Genomic DNA, 25,215 nt, shown 5'->3' with positions numbered 1-25,215 from the left:
GAATAAACAAATGGTCTCAGGTCAAGGTTTGTAAGAGTATACACTGGTGGAAATACGGACAAGTTGAATCAATGATAGAGTGAAGACTGCTCTCGCGATCATTCTCCTCCCAGATCGAGAAAAGTATACACATACATACATACATACACATACATACATGATACATAAAATTTGTATCAAACATTTATCATCATGTGTATTAAAGACATTTTCTCCTCACTTGAGGACAAATTCAATAAAAGAAAATCAAATAAATTTCATCTTGACATCTATCATAACTTCCAAGATAGTTAGTCAAAAATGCATCATTCTGATCTTTTCAGGAAATAAGAGCTCGGAAATAACCAGATGTTTTCAACCTGAAAGAACAATGCAATCCACATATTTGTCTTCCTGAAGTCAACAATCAGATCTTCTGAAGATGTTTCCTCACATGCAGGAATCAATAGGCAAACTTTGAGCTATTGAGATTATTTTCTTTAAAAAAAATAAAGTGTCGTCTCACTTGAGATAGTTTTCTTAAAAACAAATTTTATTTTGTCTCGCTTGAGACAGCTTTCTCTTTAAAACAAATTATGTCTCGCTTGAGACATTTTCCACAAATTTTGAGAATTTTAAAACAAATTGCGTCTCGCTTGAGACATTTTTCCTTTGAGATACAAAATTTGAATTTGATTCACTTAAAACAAAATTAATCTCACCTTAGATTGTTGTTTCTTTCAAAACAAATTTCGTCTCGCTTGAGACCTTTTCCCTTGGAGATCCAAATTTCGAATTTGTTTCACATTAAACAAAGTTGATCTCACTGAGATCATTTTCTCAAAAACAAACTTGTCTCGCTTGAGACAATTTCTCTAAAAAAACAAATTTTGTCTCATTGAGAATATATCTTAAAGCAAATTTTGTCTCGCTTGAGACATCATTTTCTCTCATAATACAAATTTCAAGGTTGTTGTACTTAAAGCAAAATTAATATCACTTGAGATTTTCAATGCTGATTTGTCTCGCACGAGACAGTTTTCCCTTTAAACAAATCCTGAAATTGTTTCATTTGAAACAAAATAAACACTTTTGAAAACACCTTTGAGATTATTTCCATATAAACAAAATCGACAATCTTTGAATCTTTTAAAACAAAGTTTTGTCTCTCTTAAGACAATTTCGTGAAGAATCTTTAAGTCTGAAACAAAGTTTTGTCTCTCTTGAGACAATTTTGTGAAAAAAAATCTTTGAGATTGTTTCTTTTGAACAAAATATTTGAGTCTATTTCTTTTGAAACAAAGTTTTGTCTCTCTTAAGACAATTTCGTGAAGAATCTTTGAGTCTGAAACAAAGTTTTGTCTCTCTTGAGACAATTTTGTGAAAAAAATTTGAGATTGTTTCTTTTGAAACAAAAAATCTTTGAGTCTATTTCTTTTGAAACAAAGTTTTGTCTCTCTTAAGACAATTTCGTGAAGAATCTTGAGTCTGAAACAAAGTTTTGTCTCTCTTGAGACAATTTTGTGAAAAAAATCTTAAGATAATTTCTTTTGAAACAAAAATCTTTGAGTCTGTTTCTTTGGAAACAAAATTTTGTCTCTCTTAAGATATTTTCTTTTGAAAAAAAAAATCTTTGATATGTTTCTCTTAAAATGAATTATGTTATCTCTCTTGAGATAGTTTCTTGAAGTAAATCTTTGAATATGTTCATTTTGAAAATCTTTGAGTTTGTTTCTCTTAACAAAATCATCTTGAGTCTATTTCTTTAAAACTATGTTATATCTCTTGAGCGTTCTAATGAAAAACTAACTTTTGAGATTGTTTCTTTTGAAACAAAATTTTATCTCTTAAAGGCAATTTCTTTTGAAAAAATCATTGAGTTTGTTTCCTTTGAAACAAAATTTTGTCTCTCGAGACAACTTCTTTTGAAAATACCCACCTTTGAGATCGTTTCTATTAAACAAATTTTATCTCGCATGAGACAGTTTCCTTTCAATGTCATCTTTGAGTCGTTTCCCTTGAAACGAATTTTGTCTCTTAAAACATTTTCTCTTAAAACAAGATCATCTTTGAGTTTGTTTCTCTGGAAACAAGGTTTTAGCCCTTAAAACAGTTTCTTTGAAGAAAAATCTGAGTCTGTTTCTTTGGAAACAAAATTTTGTCTCACTAAGATACAATTTTCTGAAAAACAAAGCAAATATCTTTGAATTTGTTTCCCTTGAAACAAAGCAAATATCTTTGAGATCGTTTCCCTTGAAACGAATTTTGTCTCCCTTGAGACAATTTTATTCAAAATCCAATCTTTGAGTTTGTTTCTATTGAAACACATCTTTGAGTTGGTCTCCCTTGAAACCATTATCCCTAGAGATGGCCAGTCGTCCTCATCACGTAGGAATCATGTCATCCCCTGACCAGATCTCCTCATCACGTAGGAGCCGTGTCAACCATAGATAACCAGTCGTCCTCATCACGTAGGAATCATGTCATCCCCTGACCAGATCTCCTCATCACGTAGGAGCCGTGTCAACCATAGATAACCAGTCGTCCTCATCACGTAGGAATCGTGTTATCGCCCTACCTAAAGATGACCAGAACTCTTCATCACGTATGAGCAGTGCCATCCCCTGACCAGACCTCCTCATCACGTAGGAGCCGTGTCATCCTAGATAACCAGCCGTCCTCATCACGTAGGAATCGTGTTATCACTCCTCCTAAATATGACCAGAATCTTCATCATGTATGAGCAGTGTCATCCCTTGACCAAAACTCTTCATCATGTATGAGCAGTGTCATCCCTTGACTAGATTTCCTCATCACGTAGGAGCCGTGTCACCTTTAGACGACCATACCTCTTCATCACGTATGAGCAATGTCGTCCCCAACAATCACATATCCAATTTATAGACAATAGAAAGAGAACCAGACAAAAACGTGTTGTCTTGTCGTCTTTGCCCTATTCTTGTTAACACAAGAATGTGCAAAGAGGGGCAGCTGTAGACACCCGTTTTTGTCCGGGTTTTTTTATTATTATTATTATATAAATTATTATTATTATTATTATTATTAGGTTTATTAATTATTTTATTAATCATTTTTACAGGCCAATTCCTGAAATCCAATTACAACCGGCCCAAATAGTTGACCCAACATTGCTAGGGTTTCACCCTATCTTACCAGCCGTTGGATCTGGACCTAAATCAATGGTCCAGATCATGAGATATTTAGGGTTTCAACCCTAATCCCCTAAATGCTCAGCCGCCGCCTTCAACTTCTCATCTCTAGCCGCTGCTCAAACCGAGCATCCCCTCGCCGACAGCCTCTGACGCCGGCTGCCTGCATCCACAGTGACCGAAGGTCCCTCCATCAATCTATCAACAGTGAAGAACAGCAAAACCAATCAAAAAATATATATATATCATTTACAGTTCAAATCTCACCAAATCTGAAAACCCATTAAAGAAGTCCTAAATCCCTAAATATTCGGCTTTTGGTACTAACCCGAGCCTAGGAACATCATTCCTATCAAATAGAGATGATGATTCTCAGCCAAGCAATATAAGAAACATACATGCAATGACAGAAGGAAAACCATTCGGGTTTCCAGAAAATAGGAGATAAAAAAAAAAGAAAAAAAGAGAGTCAAACGAAAGGGAGAACCAACAGCAAAAAGTGAAGAATAGAGGAAGAGGAGATCTCACCGTGGGTTCGAAGCCGGTTGGGAACACCAAGAGCCGCCGGATTTCAAAGACATCGAGAGGTAAAGACCTTAGATCTAGTGGGCTAGGGTAGATTCTAGGTGAGACGGGGTGAGGTTCTGAGTTTAGGGAGATGAGAGGATGATTTTGGGGGTCTTTGGCCCGCTCCGGCCACCGTGGGTCGCCGCGTACCGCCGTGAGGCATCACCGACGGCGGAGACTCTTCTTCTCCCCGATGAGGGAGTTGAGAGAGTTTAAAAATTCCTCTCTCCTCCTCTGATTCTCTAGCCGAGAGAATGAGAAGCTTAGCCCGTTTTAGCCTTTAAGAAATACATATATAATTGAACCAAAACGACGCCGTTTTAGGGGTTCAGGGTATGCGTGTTTCAACATGAAAGGGTAAATAGCCTATTTGGTCCTCGCATCTTTGTAACATCTTACCCGTGTTTCTCATATTAAAAGGGGTAAACCACACTTTTGGTCCCTGATCCTTTGTAACCAGATTATTTAGTCATTAAATGAGATTTATTGTATTTCGGCCTTTATTTTTAGAACTTATTTTAGTCCTATTATTGCATGTTATGATAATTTTTATGATTAGAATTTGGGCATTATATTTGTGAATATTATATTTTAGTCACTATGTTATGTATTATACATTTCTTGTAAATATTTGACATTGATCCCGATGTTTATAAATGTTTCATTTTAATCACTGACCCTGTGATATTATCATTAATGTTCCAAATTGGTCATGAAATCTAATTTTCTTTCATTTTAATCACTATATATTATGAATGCATTTTGGTTTAACTATTTATTTTGCCTTTTTTGATTTCTACTTTATCTATTTTAATCCCTAAGTTTATGTTTTAGCTATTTCAGTCCTTTAATTTCGGTTGTTATTGTTTTAGCCCTTTAAGTTTCTGTTTTCTCCACTCTGGTCCTTGTAATTTGTGTAACACTCACTTTGGTCATGGAATGAATTTGTTTCTGTTATGGACATGTGTTTTTCTTTATTACATTCTGCTCATATGTTTCATGTTTTAGGATATTTTGAATTTTGATATTTAGTTATATTAATTTTTATTTTAATCCCAAGTGATAGTCATGGTAGTGGTATTGTAGTTTTCATGTTTAATTTTTTTCGGTGAATATTCTAATAATTATTATTTGATTTGTTTAGTCCTTTAATTTAATATTAGTTTTACTTAGTCCTTTTGAATAAGCTTAACTTCCCTTATTTATATATTATTTTTAAATGATTCCATGTTTACAGTTTGGGTCTTTATTTTATTAATACATTTGTATATACATGTGAATGATATTATACATTATGATTCGAAACATATTAAATGTATTTATTTACTATATTGCATGTTCGTGTTATCATCGCTTACTTTTATATATGATTTTATTATGTATCAACATATGCATGTATATATATTTATATATTCATTTATGCCATATATTTGATACTTTTATACTCGTGTATATATCTTGTTCGTCTTGAAGTTATTTTATGAGTTATTATGAATTTATTTTTATCCGAACATTTCAAGCACGTATGCGTAGAATGGGCGTGGAAAGTACCATTTGGTCGAAGTGGTACGATCCGATACGGCATTTTAACGACATAGGAACTTGCAACAAGTCGAGTATATTTTACTAATTAATTTGTTTAAATGATGCAATGTGTGTAACAATTTACTTTATTTTATGTAAACTTCGATTTTTTTTTCATTTTATTTTCGATTCATTTTTCAGTTAATCAATTTATTTTGTTGTATGCAAACGTCAATTTTATTTATATTCGATTCGCATTTTATCAAGAGGGAAATATTCTTTATGGATAAGAAATAGTCGAGTTAGCTTTCCCGATGGAGGATTACTAATTTCGAGATTTCTTTTCGAGTTAAAGAATTTTCTCTAATTATTTAATTCGAAGCAAATTAATCAATGATTCGATAAATAGATCATATTTTAACTTTATATTCGATTTATAATTTCCCATTTACAACGATGTGTAAGCGACACAGTACCAATTTTGGGCGTTGGGGGTGTTTACCCTTCCCTGCACGTAACCGACTCCCGAATCCATTTAACTGAATCTTTGGTAACGCAGACCGAATCTTGTCTTAAAAATGATTTTTCTTAAAATTGTTTTAAAAGACGTTTTTAGGTATTCAAACCTAACCCAAAGGTCGATGGCGACTCTTTTCAATTTTATTCAAATCAATTCAAAATCACCCAATTTTTCCAAAATAAAGTCGTAATCGTTTTTTTTTAAATAATAAATAAATAATTTATAAAAATGGTTATGACACAAGGCATGTTCAGTAAACTATTTTACCGCACAGCGGAATAGTCTGGTCGGCCAGTGTCATCTTACATGGAAAAAATTCAAGCAAACAAGGCTAGAGGAATCTTTAATTTTCAGAGGATACAGACCAAACAGCAGTTGATTCCGAGGCCTTTCTACAACATTGGCGCCATAGGAGAATAATTTTGAGAAGCCGATTTATAAGCTCTTTTTACTGAGTAATGACCATCAAGAGAACAGTGCCAAATACGTTGATCAGAGGACAATCAAAACTGACATGATACGGTCAGATTTTATCTCATTTCCATTACTTTATTTTTCAGTCAGTATTAATACTTTAATTTATACTAATGCCGTTATATTTCCGACACGAAGAAGTAGATCTATGAGGTTTGAACAATATTCATGTTCTGATATAGGCTTCTTACTTGCATTTTGTTCCATAGTTTTTCTAGGATATCCCTAGGTCCCGGGCCTTAAAGGTGTCAATCTCAATGATCTATTGGTGATGAGGCTTTATTTTGGATACGAGATTCTTATGAAAACCAAGAAACTTGCAATATCATTTAATTAACGGTTGCAAAATAATCTCAACGTTTTGGTCACAGTATTTATGGTTATTACTAGCAGTAATGAGTTCAATATCGTTGTTGTCTAAATGTTGGGAAATCTGAATTGATAGACATAGCCTCCCTCATAACTCATTGCTATATTACCATTTGCTTCCCTGTTTCAAACGTTATGCTTTCAGCTTAGTTCCACACTTGTTTCACCCTTTAATTTTACTATAAAAATAACTATCCGTCTGTAATATCATCTCACACACGGTTCAAAATGGCTCTCACCACACGCCACTTTCTAATACTGCTCCAAGTCACTATAGTCCTCATCAGTATTCCGACCAGCGCTGCAACCGTGCCGAATTTCACCTCTATTCTCATCTTTGGCGATTCCACTGTTGATACCACACTTGTTTCACCCTTTAATTTTACTATAAAACTATCCGTCTGTAATATGATCTCACACACGGTTCAAAATGGCTCTCACCACACGCCACTTTCTAATACGCTCCAAGTCACTATAGTCCTCATCAGATTCCGACCACGCTGCAACCGTGCCGAATTCCACCTCTATTCTCATCTTTGGCGATTCCACTGTTGATACCGGAAATACACTTCGTCATACGGTTTTTAAAGCAGATCATCTCCCATATGGCCAAGATTTCCCTTGTCACATTCCCACGGGTAGGTTTTCAATGGAAACTCATTCCGGACTTTGTAGCAGACGTTCTAGCATAAAACAAACAGCCCACCTTCTCTAGACCCAAATCTCTCGAAAGATGACCTTTGGACAGGTGTAAGTTTTGCATCGCTGGATCCGGATACGATCAGATCACCACTGTCGTGACAGGAGCAATCCCCTTCCAAAGCAACTCGAGCAATTCAAGAGTTATATAGCAAACCCTAGTTAGGAATTTTGATAAAAATGAACTCAAACATCATTGAAATGTCTTTGACATCATCAGTGCAGGGACCAACGACTTTGGTTTCATTACTACCTCTTGCCGACGCGTAAACAACAGTACAATGTTAGCGGCTTTCAAGATTTATGCTAAAGCATTACAATACTTCGTCAGGTTATACATCCAAAGCCCTTTAAAATCTCCAACAAGCAATTTTAGTCCTCTAATTCTCCAACTGTTGACATGACTATACAATCAGGGCTGTCGCAAATCGTTATAGTAACTTCCTCCAATGTGGATGTGTTCCGGTCCTAATTACGGAAAGACTTAAACCCTTTGATCGATGATTTTGGGACGAGAATGCCGATGCCCGGTCCTACACAATACGGAAAGACTTAAACCTTTGATCGATGATGTTTGGGACGAGAATGCCGATGCCCGGTCCTACAACAAAAGGCTAGTGAACTTGCTACCACCGCTGCAGGCTACACTCTCTGGGGCTAAAATTGTGTATGTGGACATATACACACTGTACTGGAAATGATGACTAATCCGGAAAAATACGTAAAACACACGCATAGATATGCCTAATTTAACAACTTGATCCGGAGTACGGAAAAGGAAATCGAGTAACAAGCTGTGGATGCAGGTTTCACGGAGACGAATAAAGGATGCTGAGGGATCGGATTAGTTGAAGCTGCAATTTTGTGCAATGCAGACACTCCGGTTTGTGAGAACCTTTCAGAGTTCATGTTTTGGGACAGTATTCATCCAAGCGAGACGGCTTACAAAGCCCTGTCTGATTGGTTGGTAAACAGGATCCTTCAAAAGCTTACTTGGAAGTATCAACCTCAGTTTTTGATCATAATGATATTAGACAGTACGTTAGTTTAGATTGGTGCAGGGCAGGTCATAGGAAGGAAAAACATTAGACATTTATGTTTTTTTTTTTTCCTTTTTAGTAATAAAATATCAGCTTCTTCAGTTAAGGAGGGATATTTGGACCCACCATACCAAATTACAGAGCACAAGGAACCTAAAGAAAGAAAAATACATGTTATAAGGATTCTACACAGTTCAAACAACAAATAATAATATTTCATGTATGATCAATTCTCTATATACATAAAAGGACAAGACTGCAGGATTATGATTCGAAAATATAAGCTGAAATATGTGCTAAAATGCATAATACATGCCCAGAATATCATTCAATAACACGAAGAACGCTGAGTTGCATCAGCTGCTACTTCCTGCCACCGGATGATCCATTGCCACCCTCAATAACTCATTAATCCTGGCCTCGATATCCTCCGGGCCGTACCTGATAGCCTATCAGTGTTCCTCCCTATTTCAGGGATACATTGGAGCTTCCCCATGAAGTTTCTATAAGCTGGTGATAGAAGTCTAGACACCGAAATCCTCAGCTTCTCTCAGCTGCTCGTCGAATACAACCCATGAGGATTGAGTTTACATACATCCTCAAATTGAGAATTGAATGACTTGATCTTCTCTTTCATGAACTTAACAATTGCATTGAAGCTAAAGAGGAATTGTCGACTTTACGTACCCAAATCTTGTTCCATGAACTTCTTTGATAATTCGTACAATATTGCCGGATTTTGGCAGTGTGTTTTCGGATCCAATCATCACCCAAAAGTGATTCCAATTCACTATCCTTCACTTTTTGTACGATGTATCTTCCATTATTCATCATAAAATGGAGCACAAAGCAGAGTCTCTATAAATCCTGGACTTCATCTCCAATTACTTTCCAAAAGCTCCATAATCCACGCCATCTGAACTGACATTGATGATGAATACACTCGTCATCATCAAGCTTATTATATGGAACCACGGCATTACTTTCGTCAAAAACTTGTCTAATGTCTGTCTTGAACGACAAGCTGCACGGAGATAGTTCATTACATATCGAGTAATTGGATGGAGTCCACCACCAGGAACAGCTGCCTTAGCCGGGTCTCGCCGAATCAAATTCTCTAATTCCATGAATATGCCTCTAATTGCTTCTCCCAATCTCTTCCAAATGGTAATGGCCTCGTTTCTAAGACCAACAGTATTGATCAGAGAATACAGAATCGAATTCAGGCATCAAGTCTCGCATAGTCTCGAACACGTCAAGAACTTGAAAAGTCTCTCAGGCGATCGGCTTCCGATAGCAATGGCATCGGCAAAATTAAGTAATTGAATGGTGGAGCCGCGGCAGACTTCCATGAAGGAGATCAGCAGGTGAGGAGAATCCGAAAAAGATACGATCACATAACCGCGTTCGCTCGGGAAAAGGATTCGGAGGGAAACATTAGCAGCTTTGATCCAGCGTTCAATCTCTCTTCCAGCTCTTGCCAGGGCATTTTTTGGACTTCATCGATGCTCAGTTTCTGTAATCCTAGCCTCGAGATGCTCTCTTCGAGGAACTCTCTGCGGCAGGTGCTGTAACGTGAGAGCACTCTTTACCGAACCCTGCAGCTACCATGCGCTTGGCGATCTCGTGAAGGTCGTTAATAGTCCCCGATGGAAGGGCGTCGATTACGATGTCATAGTCCGTTACCGGTTGAGCTACAGGGATCTGATGATCAAGTTGCACCGTTGTGAAGAACCTTCCTCGTTTTCTGCGTTGTCATCGTCGGAATCGAAAGATAAGTTCCCGGTGGACTCGAGGTTGTTCCGACTCAGTTCAAACGACTCAGCGCCTCCGTCCATAAGAGACCTGAACTCATCCTCGACGCGGAACATGGCCTGCTGCATAAGGTCGTCGGGCGCGTACAAGGCAAGCGCTGACTGATTTGTCGGCGGCCATGGGGCTCCAGTCCCTAATCGTACGAATCAATTCGTCAATAGCGTCAAGGAAGGAGGAGGAATCGGCGGAGTGAGCCCAGATGGGGTGATCAAGCGCCACGTAATGGGAGATCTGACGGTCCAAGGCATGAAGAGCTCGGTCGAGGCCGGCGCGACCACGAGGTTGTTGGCGTCCACCATGGTCTCGGAGAGCTTCTCACGAGAAAAGCGGCCGTCGAAGTTGGAGAAGATCTGCAAAATATCGTCGGCCATGGTGTCGTTTTCGCCCAGCGTCTTGGCTATATGCCTGGCTATCGCAAGCAGCTTCTCCTCCCCGTTGTCAGCCATAGGGAAACTATATCCTGGATTCTCTTCTCTATCTACCTTTGCTTCAGAATGTTCCCAAAGAAACAAAGAGCAACGCGTTTTTTGGGGATTTTACTAATGAAAATAATAATTAAAAGTAGGGTTTTTTAAAATAAATTGAGGGAAAGAGGAATTTGATTTAGGCTTAGACAGAGTGAAAGTGATGTAAGATAGGAAAAGGCATTGGGAAACGCGGTTTGAGAAAGCAAAGCAGAAATGTTGAATGCTTGAATTTAATGATTTTAATAAATACAAAGGACCATTGACTGGACTACTCTCCTACAAATCTCCTTGTTTTGGGGAACTTCTGCTGTGGGCTTAAAAAACAGTTAAAAAACGGGTGGACCTGATAAATAAATGATCGATTAAAATTTATACCAATTATATTATATCTTAACCGAAATATTATCAAGTACAATAATATTAGGTACGTTTATATAATGTAAGGTAGCGTTATATTGACTTATTTTCTAACTAAACATGTATATTTAAACCGGTAACATTACAAATTTACCTATTACATTATAATTATCGGTTTTGATGTTTTTGGGATTTATACAAATTTTAAATGTATCGACATTTTATGCGTGCACCTCGTTGTGCTTTCATTTTGGGAAAAAGTATCGACGCATATTTAAAGAGTGTCGATACATAATGTAATCTATTTGCTAATTAACCAGTATATTTTACCGGTTACATTGTAAATTTACTTGTTTGTGAATTTTTATTATTTGAGAAACTGATAACATAGTGGGTTTCCAATGTATTCTTTTGTTACTATAAAGTTTTGTTCTTTTCTTACTGGGTTTTGCTTAAAATATCTAACTTTTTGTATTAAAAAATAAAATTCTGAAATAAAAATGACTACACAAGCACACTATTTTACTATCGATTTGTCATTTCGAGATCGATTTTGTCATATTTTTACCTGTTATATTGTTATGGATCGATACATTTTTATAAGTATCGACACTTTATTGACGCTATAACTTCTTTTCTTTAAATTTAAAAGTGTCGATACTTATAATAAAGTATCGACACTTTCAACATATCTGGTTGCTTTTTACCGGTTTGTCATTTCGAGACGGTTTTGTCATATTTTTTACCTGTTATATTGTTATGGATCGATACATTTTTATAAAGTATCGACACTTTATTAGCGCTATAACTTCTTCTCTTTTAAATTCCAAAAGTGTCGATACTTATAATAAAATATCGACACTATCAACATATTCGGTAGCGCTTTACCAGTTTTGTCATTTATAGACCGGTTTCGTCATTTTTTACCTGTTATATTATTATGGATCGATACATTTTTATAAAGTATCGACACTTTCAATATATCTGGTAGCGCTTTACCTGTTTGTCATTTATAGACCGGTTTTGTCTTTTTTTTTACCTGTTATATTGTTATGGATCGATACATTTTTATAAAGTATCGACACTTTCAATATATCCGGTAGCGCTTTACCAGTTTTGTCATTTATAGACCGGTTTTGTCATTTATAAACCGGTTTTGTCATTTTTTTCTTGTTATATTGTTATGGATCAATATATTTTATAAAGTATCGACACAAACCAACAGCTAAGTTTGTCGGTTGTCAAATTTTTTAATATTTCTTCATGATTTCCACCTATTACATTATTATTACTCGATATTTCGGTAGCGCTAAACCGAATTTATCAAATATATTTTAATGTATCCGGTAATCGTATATTATTGTATATTAGTCCGCCTTTCTTGAGACAATCCCCTTTCGTTTGCTTTGCTTTGGTTTTAAAACTACAAATCTCTATTTGATTTCTAGCCAATATCTTTGATATTTTTAACTTTATATTAACACAGTATTCAGGCGTTTTTATCTAAAAATCATCATAACAACGAAATATTATTTGTTAGATATTTTTTAAAATATTATCGATCTAGTATTCTTTCTGACAAAACACAGATAATGAAGCGCGCCTTCGTGAGGTTATGTCTGAACTCGCCACGGTGGAAAGGCGCAAATCATGAGGCACGCCTTCGCGGGTTCTGTCCGAACTGGCGCCACGTTAGAAGGAGTTGATCATAAAGCGCACCTTCGCGAGGTTCTTTCCGAGCTGGCAACCATCCACCATAAATATCGTCCAACCGTCCGTCCCCTCCCCTGTAAATATCTCTTCCCTTCTACACTCACACCACAAACGAAAATATTATTTTCTTCCTTTTCTCTATCTTTCTATCAAGTTTTAAAAGATACAATTATCATTATAAAAGCTAATTTTTATTATATAATAATTTGATAGTTTATTATTTTATTATATTTTATACTCATTTTTATTACTTTTTACAGTCATAAAATGACATGAGAGTTTATGTATTATATGAGAATCATATCTCGAGTCATTATCAACTTTTGTTGATAAGGTAATAATTTTAAAATTTTGTTATATTTATTTATTTTGAATGTTTTATTTAGTTATTTTTTAGTATTAGTTATATTTCAATTTGTATAGTATTTATTTATTAGGTGAATGACAGTATAATAGATCCATTTATTCGTAACGTTAAGTTAGAGATACTGAGTCGTGTTTGGTCGTATTTAGCCTTGACTGGATTCGTGACATAGCAAAATATGAAGAGCATTGTAACCTTGAACTCAACCTTATTTCTGCACTGATTGAGAGATGACCAGAGACACATTACATCTTCCATGTGGAGAGTGCATTATTACGCTGGAGGATGTTTTCATACATTTGGGGCTTCTGGTAGATGAGGATGTTATTTCTGGTGTGTAGGATGATGATTGGCATTCCTTGTGCGAGAGTATCTTAAAGGTATCCTGACTAATTTCAATTGTGGTCGAATACAGTTATCATGGTTCCTATAATTTTCTACATTAAGCGAAGACTGTTCCAAGGAACAAACTAAAATATTTGCTCGGGCTTGCATATTACAACTCATAGGAGGGATCTTGATACCCGATAAATCTCACAACCAAGTTCATTGTACGTGGTTGCATCACATCGCAGATTTCAAGTTGTCGGCTCATTCAGTTGGAGCTCCACGGTTTTAGCATCTCTGTATAGAGAAATGTGTCGGCAACTGATTATCAAAAATGTTATCGGTGAATGTCTCCTTATTCTACAGTCCTGGGCGTGGTATCACATGCCCTTTTTATGTCCGTTCGTGAAAAAGTTAGTCTTCACGTTATTATTGAGGTAATTTAAATACTGAGTTCGTATATAAATATTTTTAAGTATATAATGAATTTTTTTATACATAATAGGTGGTCATGTATAAGGAAAAATCATTGTGATATACCAGACAAATTGAAAGAAATTCTCATTAATCAAAAGGATGGTACAGAGGTATGTATTTAAATTTTATTATTTACTTTTAATTATCATTATATAATTGAATATTGTTTTGATAAGAATTATATATATATATATATATTATATATAGTTTCAATGGACTCCTTATTGTACTGAAGAAATGAGGCATTGCATCCCACCTCACTTGAGTGGCCCATTAGATATAAAGATGGCGGCGGTCTCTCTGATATGTTATGCTATATCGAGTGGCATCCTATTGATCGCATGCTCTGTCAATTTGGTTTCTATAATCTATCCCTGAAGCTCATAGGAATCTCGACAATATACATAACGTCGATAGACGTGGCAAAAAAGATGTCAACTGGTTGATGTAGCACAACGAGTGGGTAATGCTCTGGGAGGATCGACGTGGATGTATTATCTGTATGGATCCGATTTATGTCGATCATTATTCGGTTGCGTGTGACTATTATCAATGGTTCAACACGAACGAGAAGTATTTCCTACTTTCCGAGAAAGCACGAGGCGGGAGCATTCATCGACATCGAGAAAAGCATCCACTGTCACAACATCATCATCTTGGACTCGTAGACGGAGAGTATGCGCTTCCGGTTCATCCTCAACTATAGAACTGAAATCATCACAGTAGCCAACGTCTACACTGGTTTATTTCCGTAATCGTTTAAAATGCCACCACCACAAGGTTTTATAACACCTCCTGGCGGATATACTCCTATTCTTATAGATCCAGTGTGGTCTTCATTTGCTGCTTATTTGGGTGATGATGCTTCACCAGACACAAAGACCTCCGGCTCAATTTTTGCATTCATCTATGTCTATTTTTTCATAGTTTTCTATGAGTGGTGGGATGGTTAGTCATACACCTCCATGATCCTTATTTTATGGATATGTTACATCGTCATTCGTCCTCATCAACAAAATATAGTTGTTACTGCTGTTGTTGTTGTTGATGATGATGAGAGTGAGGAGGAAGAGCAACTTATACGAAGAAATCCTTATCGAAATAGACAACCACTGCCTGTGGAACACATTCAAGACGCATACATCGATAGATATGTTTTATTTATTTGTTTCTTAATGTTTTATTTAATTATGGACTTTTATTTATTTTGTTTCTTAATGTTTTATTTAATTATGGACTTTTTATTTATTTTGTTTCTTAATATTTTATTATTTAATTATTTGAATTGTAACGTTTATATTTAATATTTCTATTTAATTATTTTTATTATTTATTATTTAGTTTTTAATGTTTTTATTTAATTTTCATTTGAGTAGCCCATCACTTGAGTAACATATTAATTAAAAGTAAACGAAAATGAAATAACACAAACTGAGGCTTCATAAACAACAATTACATTGTCACAACATCAATGATTACGTAATGATAAAAGAGATGTACGTTTTTTCCTATTGTGGCCTAGGTTTCTACAATGTCTACATCTTTTGTTTTCTTTGGACATCTCTTGAATCCATATCACAATAAATTCGAGTGGATTTTTGACGACTTGCCTCCCTTAATAAGACGGATCTGGTACAATCGAAAGTCAATTCTGAACCTCATCTGGGTTTTTCTCATTACCTATGATGGGAACTCAAATCATATACCTAAAATACTTCTGAAATACGGTATACAGGATCAATAAAATATTTAGTCTTGATGGGTATAAGAGCAAGATGTTATGACATGAAAGCATGGATACTTTAGAGCTTGAAAAAACCCACAGTCACACCACTTGTCTTGTAGATTAACTCTAAGCGGGTTAGCTTCAATCCCTTGAAGAGGTAGTGATGTTTCTGTGACATGAAATAATTCATGGGTTCAAGAGAAGCTTGTTACAGACATTCCATTTGATGCATCAATTCTTTTTTGTATATCTTCAACTAATCTTGGGTGATAAGTATGGTCGTTTTGCATCCAAGTTAGCTTGTCCCCCAAGTTTGGCAAAAAGTGCTCCCAAAAAAAAAATAAGCCGTTTTAACTAAAGTTGTTACTAGTAAATGACGCCCCCTTTAAGGAGAATTGATAGCCTCAACCAAGTTGGTTTTCATGTGTCCATATCGATATCCACCATCGTATGCATTTGTCCACATTTCTTTTTTATGAGGTTGATGTAATTGTACCCTTGCTCATTTTTTCCTCACAAATCTTGAAACATGGAATCAAACGTTTGAGGTAATAGTTTGTAACTTGAGTGTCAAATGTTGTACTTACTGTTAAGTTCCCATAAAAAAAAAATGATTGAGAAATGAAATTAGGCATTGTGACATACCTATGCGCATAAGTAATTGACGTTCATCATTCTTCTTGAACTTTCCATGATAGTTTGAAGCAATATGTCAGACACAATACCGATGTTGGACATAGGGTGGCTTCCATATTGGGACCCAAAGACTCCATTGCTTCTTTGATCCCAGCTCTGTGGTCTGAAATGATAATATTTTTCCCTCTTGACAACATGAAAGCATACTTTTTTAAGGAAAAAGCCCAAGAATTTGTATCTTCTCCTTCAACAAGGGTAAAAGCAACTGGAAAGAATGTTGTGATAACCATCTTGGACAATTGACAATAACAAAATTTGCTTGTATTTCCATACAATAATGTCATATCAATTTGAACCACGAGCTTACATATTCACAACATTAAGCACTATGGGTAAGTCCAAAAAAACAGGTAAATTGGCATCGATTGCGAAGCACTTGATCATTATGGCATGCATAGAAAGTTTTGAAATTGACTATCATCCCAGGATTCAGTCTACGTACTACCCTAAACCAACTTGGTAGTCATTGTAAGATGAATCTCACACCCCGTGAAGTTTTTTAATGGCTATATGAGAGCTTGTTTTGACCATGGGCATGATGGCTTGGTAGATAATGTCGGAGTCTAAGTCGGGATGGTCCTGGTTAATCCCTTTAGCACAACATGTATGAAGACCTTTGTATACTGTTAGTTTTCATATATTGTATTTCCTCTCCCTCTTCGATACATGAACCATCCATTGCATTCGTTATCACGTTGGACACAGTAGCTGAAATACATATATTAAATAAATAGTATACGAATTAAAATAAATTAATGGTAAAAAAATAAAATACAATAATTTAATAACACAATTTAATATTATTATTGTATCGACAAAATGTCTCGAGATATGATCCCGAATTCCATTTTACAACCGCAAAAAATAATAGAAAATAATTAGTACAATAAATTTGGTCAAATAAAATAATATAATAAATAATTTAGTTTCTAAAACTATAACAAAATATTGTAGGATAGAAGGAAGAATGTGAAATTATTTGGGTTGGATATTTGCATTCAGGTGTATTTATAGGGGAAATAGATGGGTGAATAGATAAGATCTAATGTGGCACCAGCTTGAACAGAACCCCGTGAAGGCGAACTTCATGATTCGCGCCTTTCCACCGTGGCGTCAGCTCGGATAGAACCCCGCGAAGGCGCACTTCATGATCCCGTTTTGTCAGAAAAGGTGCTAATTTGGTAATATTTGGAGAAATGTTTCTGGCAGGTAATTTTCGTTGTTAGGGTGTTTTTATGGTAAAAACGCTCTCTTTTAATTTTTTAAATTGTCACATAAAATATTTTATCAAAAAATAAATAAAAATAGGGTAAATATATAAATGGTCACTGAACTTTTCAGATGCTTGCATTTAGGTACCCTAACTTTTAAAACTTACAATCAATCACCAAACATTTAGTTTGTTTGCAATATAGTCTCTGACGTAACGACCTTTTCACCGTCGTTAGGTAAATTATATAAATGGTTACTGAACTTTTCAGGCGTTACATTTAGGTCTCCCCCAATTTTTAAAACTTGCAACACGTTAATCAATTACATTCTAAACCACAAAATCCAAAATACTTCAATTATATTCTAACCTCAAATTCCAAAATACTTCAATTATATGTCCAACCCTAACACAATCCATTCTTAAAATCTGTCATAACAAACTAAACTTGAAGCATTAACCCTAACCCTCAAAACATAACCCAACATAATCAACAACATTTAGTTTATTTTGGGTCCATAACAATAAGTGATTACGGTGGGGAAATTTAGCATTTAGGGTTATTTTGAGAGTTTAGGGTTGTTGCTTCAAGTTTAGTTTGTTATGGTAGATTTGAGAATGATTATGAATTTGGGGTTGGTTATGTAATTGGCATATTTTTGGAATTTGAGGTTTAGAATGTAATTGAAGTATTTTGGAATTTAGGGTTTATAATGTAATTGATGATTGTGTTGCAAGTTTTAAAAGTTGGGGGCCTAAATGCAAGCACCTGAAGAGTTCACTGACTATTTATATAATTTACCCTAACGACAGTGAAATGACCGTTACGTCGGGGACCATATTGCAAACGAAATAAATGTTTGGTGACTGTATTGAAAGTTTTAAAAGTTGAGGGACCTAAATGCAAGCATCTGAAAAGTTCATTGACCATTTATATACTTTACCCTAAAAATAACACTTATATTCTTTTTATCCTTGTATGTCTCACTTATTTACTTGTATCAAAATAAATTTGCTAAATATATTCATCACCTTTTAGAGATAATTTATCATTTTCGCTAGTTAAATATATTTCTTAAAACTATATACATAATTAATATAAGATATAACTTATAGGACAAGAGAAAAAATATAAATTTCTTTATTAATAAACATATAATATTACACTTTGTTTATCTAAGCTATAACGGTGATTAAAAAATCGTTCTTATAAATATTGCATTTACTTTTTAAAAACATATTTTTAAAAAAAATATTAAGTTTTAAAAAAAATCTCCTAAAAGATTTAAACTTTTTATTAGAATTTAGGATCTACGGTAAAATGTTATAATAGAGAAACTCATTAAGTTCACATGACGAGTTTCAATATATATAATTTTTTATTAAAATTTATAACATTGAGATGAAAATGAATAAAATATATTTTATTAAAATTCGTTACGTCGACTTGATGAAATATGATATCGGGTCAATTTTATCCCATTCCCAGCTCTTTTTCAGTTGGGATTTGGATCAGAAAACGGTGGTATATGAACCTCATCCCCAAGTATGAACATTGACAAACAATTTTTTTAATTTGATTGAAATCTTTAAATTTATGTTCTGATATTTGATAATTTAGGATTTTGATTTAAGGATTTGGGAGTTGATTTAAAAATGTCAGCAACAACACTAGAAGTAGACATAAGGAATTCCAATAGATAGGAGTAGAATTAATGAATTTCAGTCGATAGGGTTTCGAACGACGGTGTTGGAGGCGGCATTGATAGAGACCGACAAAAATAAAGAGGATTAAGTTTGACAAAAATAAGGAATTCAAATAAAAAAATTAAAACACATGTCAATTAACAATTTTTAAGGTCAAGACAAATTAGGTACTTAAAAGTATAACACCTGAAGACATTTTAAATGAAAATATCTTTAAACACTTGAGATTAACTTAAACTATAATTTAAACACTTAATTTTACATTAATTTTAAAAGAGAGTTATTCTTCTTAAAGATATTAAATTTGAGTAAATACGTTTACAAGATATATGAGCGTCATAATAACTAAAAAATAATTTAAATATATATTATCTTATAATCACTCTCGTCTAATTAGCTCAAGATGCACCTGCAAGTTATTGTTCATCTAATTTTAAATTATATGCAAGCAATATAAACAAGAAGATATTCCTATCTCACCTCATCTAGGTGCAGGCACCTCACAGATAGATCAAAGTGAAATATCAAACAATTTTAAACATAAACGGAAGTGAGGGTTCAACAACTTTTTCACACATACAAATATAACACTCAAAATTTGTACTCTAATCCAAACATTCAAATTGAAAATATCATGACTAACCACAGTACTCCGTTTTCTTCTCCTTCATTAGTATTATTAACTCTGTCACCTAACATGGATAGTAATAATAATGATAAAAAGTATTGAGACAAAAAAAAAATTAAAAACAAAAAAGTGAATACACATCCAAACGTTCATCAGCTATCTTTCGCATATCCACTCGTCTCCTTCGCAACCTTTGCCCACACATCTGAAATTTTCTCAGCATATCCCACCTGTAACATTTTCACGAATATATGTAAAGCTACAATTCAACTCAACTCTGCCTACCGTCTTTGTCTAGTAGATAGCAGTGTTTTTCACAAGTACGTCACAATAATTTAAATGCAGAAACTGGATCACACACACTTTAGACAAGCAGCCTCAACCCACAAACCAGAATCAGTGGCTTTTCTGACCATCCATTTTACGGTGGGACGCAAAGGGGGCAGCATATGCTAGTATTACCCTCTTGAAACAAGGACGACTAAATCGGTTCACATTGCACTTTGATAACGAAATCAAACACAATCCGCAAGGACCCTTTGTAAGGGAGGGGGTAGGAAGAGGGGAGGCATGGTCACTAAGGTGGCATGAAGAATACGCAATCCACCTTTTACTAGAGTATTGAAACTGAACAACTGCATCTAAAAGCAAATCAACTGTTTGGTTTATATGTCAAGACAAGTGCCAAACGGCTTGGTCAGCTAACACCGTTTTTACCCTATAAATTTGAGGTACAGGAAAGGGCAATTTAAATTAAACAAGTTTAAGAAAATATAATGTAGAGAGTATCCTCAAACAAAGTTAACTAGAGCTTTCTCACAAATAAGAGCATCAACATGGACCTGAAAACAAGAAGCTAAAATTACCTGATTTACAACAAACCCCTTCAACATGTTCAAGAAGTCAACAGTTCTTTCTTTGTCAAGCCTTTCAAGTTCACACTTGTTATTTTCCTGCAGTTACATCATCATGAAACAAACATAGAAAATGAAGACCATGTACTAGAAAATGCAAATACAAATCACACCGTGCAAGTACCTAAACATCCACAATAAAAGGACCCAACATTGTATGTTTGTCTGATACAACAGAGTGAAATGAGAATCGTAGTAAACACAGGAACCCTTTCAATTAACCACATGAAGGAGAGTGAGAACTTGAAGCAAGGGATGCATAGCTAGATATACCATCATGCCCTTTAAGTTAATCCTATCATTGATCTTGTCAAAGAGTGCACCTGCACCTTGGACTTTAGTGCTAGACAAACAATCCTTCACACCCTTTCACTTGAGGCATTTGATCAAGCACAAGCCTGGGACACCTAGGCACAATTTTTGTAAGATGACAAGCATAGAAAAACCTTCCTCATTGATGTTTTCTTTTATTTCTTTTAGTTTACTTTCTTCATTAGATGTACCGTACTAGTAAGAATGCAGTGGTATTGAACTCTTCATAAGGAAAAAATGCATGTTGACCAACCAAAAAAATTGCATGTCTTATAGAAAAAATTACATCAGGCAATATAGCAATTTTAGTGCCTTGAGTGCACCTTGCACCCTTGTCAAGGTTGCCTATCACATCTTCAGCTGCTCTTTCAATTAGTGCTGTAAATGAGATGAGACAGATCGCGAGCTACTCGAGATCGACTCGGTCAAGGCTTGATAAATACTCGGATCGAATGGACTCGAGCTCGAATTCTTAACGAGCCGAAACGTGCTACTTGATACTCGACTCGAAAAGCTCGTGAGAAGCTCGAAAATATAATATATTAAGATTTTAAAAAAAATTATTAATAATATTAATATTTATGTGTTTATTTTTTAAAAAAAAAATACAATAAGACTCATGTATTTAAGGTTCAGGTTCGAATTTGAGTTTGAGGCTTCAATCTAGTTAAGTTTAAGATTTTTTTTTTTCATTTCGAGCTGCTCACGAGCTTCAGTTCAGGATTTCGAGTACGAGTCGAGCTTAAAAAATTAAGCTCGCGAGTTTTCGAGTTGAGTCGAGCTCCATTTCAGAGTTTTTAAGTCGAGTCGTGCTAAACAATACTCGATCTCGACTCGGCACGTTTACACCCCTACTTTCAATCCTGCTTTAATAGGTTTACTAAAGATTTAATAAAGGTTGCAACCTAAGAGCTGTAATATTTTTAATATTACCATTATAATTATGGAAACACTTTTATACATTTCTTATTTATCTACATACTAAATATCACTCCCCATTTAGCTCCATGAAAATGCAAGGATGATAACTTTTGAAAAGTAGGTATGCATATTACCATAGCATCATACACGCACGAACAGATGGAAATATTAATAATAGCCAACTTACTGAAATAGTCCAAGCAGTGGGAAAAACATATATGATATGAATGAACAAGAGCTACAGTCTAATAATAACTAAAGCCTAAAGGGTAGAATAGAATAGATATGCCTCAATCTATCTGGTTATAAGACTTTATCATATAGGGAAAACTCAACAAATAGGAGTGAACTATCTTTATCACAGTCAATTTCACGGATATCTAGTATCGATTCAAACATGCAATGTACAAACGAGATATTAATGATCATAGCCTGACCACAAAAAAACTTAATACATCAATAACAAAGCTGAAAATGTTATCTTCAAATTAAGATACAAAGGACATTATGACAATTATTTACCTTGATCCGCTCATATTCTCTTATGGCAACATTTTTAGCGTCTTCAGTGACCCGTATAGTCTCTTTCAGTTCCTCTATCTTGTGAATCCTAGATTTTTCGCCACCAAATATTTTTGATGATGCAGCTTCAAGTTTTTCAGCCCTTGAATGGAGCGTAGATAGTTCTGATAGAAGAGTTTGAACCGTCAACAAAGCACTTGATCGATCCGCAAATGCACCATGCACAGCTAACATAAGCCCAAGATATTCATGAAGTGTATCCTGAAATGGATAAAAACAAAGTACATTACAAATGATTGGAACTCCATTCAAATATGGAAATCTCTACAAAATTTGGAATTGCCGGCAATAACCCCTTGAATTAATGTATGTACTAACAACAGTAATTATATTATCAGGAGATCAACAAGCAATCCATTCAACATAGCTTCGGACTTTTAAACGTTGCCATTGGCAAATTTACTGATTACTAGAGATTCAGCATATTGCAAACACATATTCTTGTACAAAACAAAATTATTCCACCAAATGAATACTTGTGGATATCTAAATGTCATGTTTAAGTTCAAAGAATAATACGAGGAAAAGTTTTTTTTGCACATCACCAAATGCTTGACAGTCTGCGCATTCAATTCTCTATAGAATCTGCTAGCTTTGACTGCAGCAGTCGCTAAACATTTCATGTCAGCAGCCCACACTCTCTGAGAATTGTGCATAGCCTCCTCATTCTCAAACTTAGTCAGCTTAATAAATGCCAATCCTAATTCTCCCATTGTCTCTCCCATATCTTGCTGTGCTTTAACAAGAGCCTCAGCCTAAAAGAAAATTAACAAGTTTCAAAAATAAAACCATGATCAAGAACTTCAATCCACAAGGTTTAAATGCCAGTTTCAACTCCTAAAAGAACATAACATTACCTGCTGAGAAGCATTGCTGATTTGTTGCTCAAGATCGTGAATCCGCTCTTTCTTCTCCATAAACACCTTATCCTCCTCTACTACAGGCGGTTTAGAACCACCCCAATCATTTGCAACAGACTGTCTCAATTCCTTAAACAATCGCAACAAATCCCTCCCACCTTTCGCAGGCTGTACCACCTCCTGCGGTGCCACCACTGCATTACTTTCCCCCAGCAACTGCTTAGGTAATTTCACAGCACCATCAAGCATCCGAGAAGCACATCGGTGCTTGTAGACAATGGAAGCCTCCCTTCCACCTGCAAAAACACCCTCAATTCATCACTTAGTCTAATAACCGGATGCTCCGCAAGTCTCCCCAAATACTTCTCCAATGCAACCCTTCTTTGCTCCACGAATTCTTGCTTCTGCATCACCTGAGATTCAACCACATTTTTATCCGGCCTCGGAGGAATAAAATACCCACGGTAAGCTTCCGCTAACCGATCTGACAATGTGACCACGTCCCTAAACCTTCTCCTGACACTAAATTCGGTGCTTCCAAAATCTCGAATGTTGGTTCTCGTGGTGAATAGATAAGTGTAATAAGTATTCCCTCCAGGGACAAGTGAATTTGCAGTCTCCTGCTCTTGTTTAGGGTTAGAAACCGTGATTTTGAGGTAATCAGAGCTGGACGATGAGGATCTGGAGAGTGCGAATGAAGAATCCGGATCCTGAGACGTGGAGTCAATGAGGTTAATTTCGTTGGCAGAGTTGTCATCGAAAGGACTGAAGATTACATCAGCGTAGGACGGAGGCTCGATATAGGAGTTGTTGTCCGATGTGTTAGGGTTTCGGTAACCGGGAGGGGGGAGCAAGGGGTCGGAGTCGGCAGGAGTTGAGAACAGCCGCGGGGAAAGCGGGTGGCGCGTGGATTCGGAGATTAATGAGTTGGCGCTCCGGAAACTGGAGTAGGAGTTGTTATGGTTGGGATGGTTAGTGGTGAGTGGGTCGTCGAGAACGAGACTTTCCATTTCTTCACGGGAAGCGAAGAGGTGAGCTTCTTCGAAGCCAGGGTTCTCAGAGCCCATCATCTTTTACAATTCGAATCAAAACTTTCTCAGTAAAATCAAAGGAAGGAGAATTAGATTAGAAGAGCTAGGGTTATCTATGATCCCGATGGTGCATACGTGGGGGGCGCGTCAACAGGAGCAGGAGAACGCAATACGCAGAGGGGCGCTATGTGGAAGGCGAAGAAGGAGATGGAAGACTAATGAGAAGCGCGTGGGGTTGGAGGCATGGAAAAATGTGAGAAAAAAAGCTGCGGATTAACTTCGAAAGCGTAATCTGTATTTTGATTGTAATTGAATGGATTTAGTTACAATAAATTATACTTAAAATAAATTTATTTTAAATATATAAAATTCGTTTAAAATACATTTACTACAATAATAAATAAACATAGAACTACTACGTGTAACTCCCTTGTTTTGATATATCAAAAATTATTGTGTCTCAAGTTAATAAGCTTATTTTACCGACTATAAGTTAATTTAGTTGGATGATACATTATATGTTTGTGAATGGTACAAATTAAATTAGGAGGGTCGTCATCGTCTCTGTAGTACTCGATCTAAATTAGTCGATCAATAGATTGAATACTAGTAATTAATTAAAAAAATAAGCTTATTTTTTATATTGGATATGCCACTCATCTATAATATAGTTGTATTTACAAATATGAAAAGCATGACTCGATGAAAAAAGAGTAAATTATTTCTTATCAATTAATTTTTGTGGTTTATGAAAATAAAATAGGGT

At 35.4% G+C, this 25,215-nt stretch overlaps 3 pseudogenes; 1 reads left to right on the top strand and 2 right to left on the bottom strand.

Moving 5' to 3' along the window:
• Window positions 1–6,831: 6,831 nt before the first annotated feature.
• On the top strand, window positions 6,832–8,353 carry LOC120179193 (annotated as a pseudogene).
• Window positions 8,354–8,535: 182 nt separating this feature from the next.
• LOC120179199 lies at window positions 8,536–10,815 on the bottom strand (annotated as a pseudogene).
• Window positions 10,816–19,877: 9,062 nt separating this feature from the next.
• On the bottom strand, window positions 19,878–24,659 carry LOC120179204 (annotated as a pseudogene).
• Between the last annotated feature and the right edge of the window lie 556 nt (window positions 24,660–25,215).

Source organism: Hibiscus syriacus, unplaced genomic scaffold (genome assembly GCF_006381635.1).
Source record: "Hibiscus syriacus cultivar Baekdansim isolate YM2019G1 unplaced genomic scaffold, ASM638163v2 tig00112407_pilon, whole genome shotgun sequence".
In the NCBI taxonomy this organism is placed as follows: domain Eukaryota; kingdom Viridiplantae; phylum Streptophyta; class Magnoliopsida; order Malvales; family Malvaceae; genus Hibiscus; species Hibiscus syriacus.
Note: the sequence above shows the minus strand (reverse complement) of the source record. Positions and strands in the feature narration are given on the sequence as shown.